The following is a 7,331-nucleotide window of genomic DNA, read 5'->3' as shown; positions in this document are numbered from 1 at the left end:
TTTATTTTTATTTACCTTGATTTTAAATTCGTATCTAGCATAATCCACATTCTTCAAGAATAAACATCTTATCAAGCTTATTAGACGCTTACAATCTTCTTGTCTAGAAAATTGGGAAAAAATAACTTCTTGATAATAATAATAATAATAATAATAATATAACATAATTTATATTGAAATAAACTTCATTGTAAGTATAATATTCCAATATCTCTTTAATATTTTATTTAATATGTCTCAAACTTCAATGAACAACTATCGTATGAAACTTTATATCTATTTGTACCAAAATGCATAAAAATAAAAAATACAATCCATATCAATTAGCTAAACTCAAACTAAAAAAATGAGTGGATTTCAACATGTTCCGAATTAAAAAAATTAATCTAACTTCAATTAAAACTAAAAATTGAGTTCATAAAAAGCCGAAAATCTAAATTTTAGTTAGAGTTAACAATCAAAACGATAACGCCTAGGAACATATACTAAAAAAGAATGCAAATATACAAAATCTTTATTTTAGTCATTTTGAAAAATAAATAAATAAAAAAGAAAACATGGATAAGGTAGCGAGAAGTATGGAATCTGGATAACGACAGAAATGGAATTTCATCTCTGAAAGATGAAACTATAACAACAATTGTTTAATAAAAATAAAACAACAACACAATTGAGAAAACCAAAAATTGAGTTCATATAAAACCGAAAATCTAAATTTTAGTTAAGAGTTAGCAATCGAAACGATAACACCTAGCAACATATACTAAAAAAGAATACAAATTTACAAAATCTTTATTTTAGTAATTTTTTAAAAAAAAAGACAAATAAAAAAGAAAACATGGATAAGGTAGCGAGAGGTATGGAACCTGGTTAACGACAGAAATGGAATTTCATCTCTGAAAAATGAAACTATAACAACTATTGTTTAATAAAAAGAAAACAACAACACAATTGAGAACAAAAATAACTACAACATATGGAAAAAAATCGAATAATTACCTTGAGAAACATAAGAATTTCTTGTAATTTTTGACACTTTTGTGTTTTTCGATTTTAGTTGTTCATGCATCTTCTATTTCTGTCGGATTTCTTCAATTGAAGCTATCAGTTTGGAAAAAAAAAGACAAATAAAAAAGAAAACATTGATAAGATTGCGAGAGGTATAGAACCTGGGTAACAACAGAAATGAATCTGAAAGATGAAACTATAACAACAATTGTTTAATAAAAATAAAACAACAACATAATTGAGAACAAAATAACTACAACATATGAAAAAAATCGAATATTTACCTTCAGAAATATAATACTATCTATCGTGACCAATGAATATAATGGTGGAATACTATCTATCATGCTTTATATAGAAGTTTATTTGTGACTTTTGGATTTCCTTTGCTTTGTGTTTTTTCATCTTCCCGTAACTCTTGTTTTCTTTTATTATTTTAATTAATAGGCTAGTAATTATTTAATATATTATAAATATAAATTTTTTATTTTTAATTAATTAAATATTTATTTTTAATTAATTAAATATTTTTAATCTGATTTTTTACTACGTTGACAACTCATCAAAAAGACATCTAAAACACTTCTTCTCATTTCTCTCTGCTTCCGTATTTATATATAGTATAGATACATGCTATTTTAGTAAATGTTAAAATATTAGTTTTGAACTTGTCTTAAAACGACTTACCATTGATCTTTAAAAATATTCTATTGATATTTTTATATTTATTTAAATTAAATAGTTAATTCTCGAAAATCTATGCAATAGAGTAAGTAGAAATTAAAAAAAAAAATTAAAATATATAAATTTTAAACAAATTCAAAACACTGATATATTACATTATTTTAAAAATATATCATTTTAAGAAAGTTTAGAGGTTAAAAAATATTTTTCAAAAAGTTAATTGATCACTTTAAATAAATTTAGAGGGTAAATGTGAAAACTTCAAAAAAATAAGGTGTCAATTAATTTTTTTGGATAAGTATAGGGAAAACCTAAATATTACATTTTTTTTATTGTAATATGCAACAAGTATATTTTAATATATTAATTTATTGAACACTGTAAACACTGGAGTAATTTACAATATCATCAGAATCGGACATGATATTAAACCAAATTTAAAATTGGATTAAGGGTTACTTAGTCGAACCGGATAACTCAAATTGGTCTAGCCGGATGACATAAAAATATTAAATATATAATTAATTTAAAATTATTTTTATAAATTTTATATATATATATATATATTAAATCAATTTAAAGCCATTTAACATATTCATTATTTTCAAAATTTAAAAAACTAAAAAATAAATAAACAAAAAAATCCAACTAAATGTATGTTGGTAATTCCTATAAAAAATGTTGATTTTAATAATAATTTTTAAAAAAAATCTTGGGTTAAAAAAATTTACTACTGCAATGCTTAATGTAGTAAACTGACACCAGTAATTGATATACCGGTGTCATTATTATAATGAATCCGGTGTTTCAAACAATGGATTCATTGTGTTAGGCTGCTACAGCATTTAATGCTACAGCACCCACAATAATATTATTATTTTATTATTTAACTGCTTGAGCGCAATCTCTTTTTCATATGGAAATTCTCATTGAAGATTTCCCTGTTTGTATGTCATCTTGTATTCAGAATGATATTATGCTACTTGTTTAGTAATATAAGATTTTTGTTTATAAAAAAAAACATTGATTCAAAAAAAAAAAAAACCATTATTTGCATACAACAAATTAATCAGAATTTAATTGGACATATAAAACTTTTTGGGTAAATTACATATATGGCTACTGAACTTTACCTATTTTTACATTATGGCCACTCAACTTTATTTCTTTCCGGTATGACCATTAAACTTTATATTTTTTAATACCGATGGCCACTCAATTTCAACTAACTTCTCAAAATGACCGTTAACGATCGTTAACGACCTCAAAATGAAAAATTTCAAGATTTAAAGTTGTTCAGAACGACATTTACCATGAAACCATATTTTTTATTTTAAAAAATCACATTTTTTTGAGTTTTCTCTCTCCTAACCAAACACCACCTAAATGACCTCAAAACGAAAATTTTCAAGAATTAAAGTTCCTTAGAATATCATTAACGCTTTGGATTTTTTATTTTTAGCCGTCAATGGTCGTTTTGAGACGTTAAGTGGCCACCGGTGTTAAAAAGTGTAAAGTCCAGTGACCATACCGGGAAGAAATGAAGTTCAGTGGCCATAATGTGAAAATGGATAAAGTCAGTGGCCATAGGTGTAATTTACCCAAAACTTTTTTTTACCAAAGAACATATAAAATAATATAGGTAAATAATTTATTAGTCTCTACATTTTATCTAATACGTGTTTAGTTATCATATATTAATAATACACTTTTTAGTTTTTTTACTTTTGTTCAGTTTAGCCCCCGATCGCAGGAACCATCCCTACTATGGAAAGTTTACGAACCTCAGCCGTTGGAGCTACTCCTATTAAGTCATTAAGTTTGAATTTAATTACAAAATTCAACTTGATTAATATATGATAGGCGATAAATTTCTCTAAGTTTATTCAAAACGACTCAAGCTTACTTTCATTAAGTAAGTTCGATTTAATTGCTGAGTTAATTTACACGTGTGTGCAGAAAAAGAATTATGAAAGTAAGATTGACTCGGTTTGAACAAATTTAGAGAAATTTATCGTCTATTATATATTAATCAAGTTGATTTTTTTAATTAAATTCAAATTCAATGACACAGTTAACCACTAGAAACCTTTGTTAGAAACAAGAGGTCGAAACCATACATAATAGGAGTAGTTTCAACAGATGGGGTTAGAAACTATCCATGGTAGGAGTAGTTCCGGCGGCTGGATCTAAACTATTGAATAGAATAAAAATAAAAAACTAAAAAGTGTGTTATTAAAATATAATGACTAAATAGCGTGTTAGATAAAATATAGAGATTAATAAACTATTTAACTTCACACTTGGGAAAAGTCAGTATGTCACCTCGACTCCATATGAGTTATGGATAGGTCGCAACCTGACTTAAGTATGCTTAAACCTGACTTAAGTATGGATAGGTCGCAACCATGACTTAAGTATATGATTATTTGTTAATACTTATAGGATTAAAGGTATTGATATTTGATTTCTAGTTGATATTTATTTTTTTCTTCTGGTTACCGTCATGTTAATAACTAATGGGCTAGAACAAAAATTAATAGGCTTAATATATCACTTCCCCCTAAACTTGTGTAAAAAACTTGATTGACCCTTTGAAAATTCAAAGTGTCCTCTGATAGCCGTTTGAACTTACATAAAATGTTAAATTAGCCCCTTAAACCTACGTAAAATATAATCAATTAATCGCTCGGTTGTAGAAAAGTAATTATCACATAATTCACAAAATAGATTAAAACATATTAAAAAAGAAGTTATTACTTATTTAACTATAAAACTTTTTCCTCTCTATAATCGCACCTGACCTTGGTCGTTTTACTTTTTTAAGATGCTTGCAACATATCTTCCGCATTTAACTTACTCTTTTACAACCGATTCATTAATTAATTACTTTTTATGCAAGTTTAAGGGGCTAACTGAATATTTTATGCAAGTTTAGGAGTTATAGTTTTGGAATACTAAAGGGGGGTTTGGTTACATACTTTTCACTTCTTGTTTGCCTTTTCACTTTAAAAAGCAAGGTTTTAGGTGTTTGATTAGACACCTCATGTTTGCTTTTTACAGCTGAAAAATAATTTTTTTACAAAAGTATGGAATCTCTGCTTTTTGGAAAGCAGCATTTTCCAAAGACAAATAGCAAACCATAACAGTAACTAACAAATATGAACAACAAACAACAAGTAGCCAAACAGACCCTAAATGTTTAAGGATTTTTTATCTCCAAGTTTTGAAATTCTATATATACCTATATTACGATACTAAATTTCCTGCTAAATCAATCTAAGTATTTTTAAATATATTTAAATTAAGTATATTTTTTAAATATACTTTTATTATTTCACCTCCATAAAACTCTCTTCTCCCCATGGTGCATTTGTAGTTTTTTTTTTTTAATGAAAAATGATTAAATATTACTTAAACAATAGCCTTCAGACTTATAAGCAGTGGCAGAATTAGGATCCCGAATGACCCGGGGCTCAAACCTATCAATAAAAAAAAATTCAAAACGTTAAAAAAAATTCGAAATTAACTGTGCGGTTGACGGTAAATTTTGCAAAGTCCGGCCCGTTAGGGCTGAGCAAAATTTTTTTAGTCTCCAACACATTAAAACTATAAAAATATTATCATTTTTTTAGAAAACTAGCATTCAACTAATTGAATATTAAATATGTTTATTTTTTTAATGGTAAAGACATATTAAAAATGAATTCATAAGTGTTAAGAAAATAAAAATAAAGAGTCCATTTAAAAATAAAAACTTTTTAAAATAAAATGAGGATGAAGGGAATTGAACACATGACTTCTCAAATAAAAGCAAGCATCCTTAACCATCTCATCTACCTTTGAACATTAATATAATTCTCTCCAAAATATTACGAGACACCATTACTAAAAAAAAAAATTTCTCAATAATCGCACCTGATCTATTGATCTACGAACAAGATAAACCGCTTCCGCACTTGCTAAATTCGAAAATGATATAAATGAAAGAATAATAGAGAGCAAATACAATTCAAACAGATGAAGATATCCGATAAAATACATAGAAACTGATTAAAAAGAAAAAAAAAATAACAAAGGAAAACACATCAAATCTAACCGGTGGAGTAGGAAGAAGGAAGACAAACTTCTTTCCTTCTTCCTACTCAAAGTAGATCCTCAAAAGACAACAATTTGAAACTTTAGATGATGAAATTTGGACAGAAAATTAAAAACAGAGGGAAAAAGCAGATGAAATGAGCAGTTATTAATTTTATATAGAAGATGGGGAAAGGAAGATATTGAAAGGACGCTTTTAATACTTTAAAAATGGTATATTGGTACTTAAAAATTGGTTATTGACCACTCTGATTAAAATATGTATATATACGGAAAAAATTTCAATTTAGCAAATTTTTTTTTTTTACACACCACGTATAAAATCAGTCCCCAAGGGAACAATCCTGTATTCGCGACTTCACATAAAGAACACAACGTTGCATAAAACTCCCTTCTCCCTATGGTGCATTTGTAGTTAAAATCTACAATTTTAGCTGAAACCATATTCATGTAAACAATGTCCATTTCCATGATTCACATAATAGGAATATGTGACACCACGTCGTTTGCATCATTTTCAAAAGTAATTTTTTTTTTTTTTTTGAATAAATTTTCAAAAGTAATTTATGTAGGCGGTAGAGAGAATTGCTTGCAATCTCCTGCAAAATGGAGCTAGATCTGTTAAAAGCAAAATGTCAATGGTGTCGGGCGGAGACAAGAGGCCCAGGCATGACCATGAGTAATTTCGGCTCCTTGTTTTCAAAAAATAATGATCGGATGCTGAATTAGCAACCAAAAATTGGATCAGGTTCTGTTAGGTTCTTTAAATCCAAAATTCTAATTTTTTTTTTACTTGTTACGTACTCTCTAAATCCAAAATTCTAATTGTTTTTTGGTCTGCTAACCCTCATTGAATCCAAATTTCTAATTTCTTTGGTCTGTTAGGTCCTTAAATCTAAATTTCTAATTTTTTAGCCTATTAGGCAGTCTCTAAATCCAATTTTTTCTATTAGACACGGAAAATTTACATGTTAAGAATCTTAAACAGAATATAACTTAATTTTGAAATTTTTTACATTGGTATCTAAAAATTGATTCTTGACCACTCTGATTATAACACATATATATATAGAAAAAATTTGAGCAATTTTTTTTTTTTTTTACATACCACATGCATAATCGTCTCCAACAGAACGAGCCTGTATTCACCACTAAATGGTGTGATATAAAAACAACAACAACAACATCAGTGAATAAAAAGATGTATAATAAACATAAAGAAAGTTAAAAAATGGTATTAATCTATAGATCATGTTCCCTAGCAATTTAATTGATCTAAGACCATTTAATCATAATTTTTCTAAACTTTTTTTTTTTTTTTTTTAGACTGCTATATTTGATTTTCCAAATATATAAGATTGACAGGCTGTTCTATAGCACTGGGGCGGATACAGGGGGCCCGGGCCCCTCCGACCGTCGGAACTACCATGGTTACGAGTAGTTTCGGTCCCCCTAATATTAGTCTATATAAACTTTATGTAGTAATATTTTATTGTTTAAAGGTAGATGAGATGGTTAAAAAATTTGCTTCTTTTTTAAAA

This window comes from Euphorbia lathyris, chromosome 8, assembly GCF_963576675.1.
Source record: "Euphorbia lathyris chromosome 8, ddEupLath1.1, whole genome shotgun sequence".
NCBI lineage: Eukaryota > Viridiplantae > Streptophyta > Magnoliopsida > Malpighiales > Euphorbiaceae > Euphorbia > Euphorbia lathyris.
The sequence above is the reverse complement of the archived record's forward strand: the minus strand, read 5'-3'. Positions refer to the sequence as shown.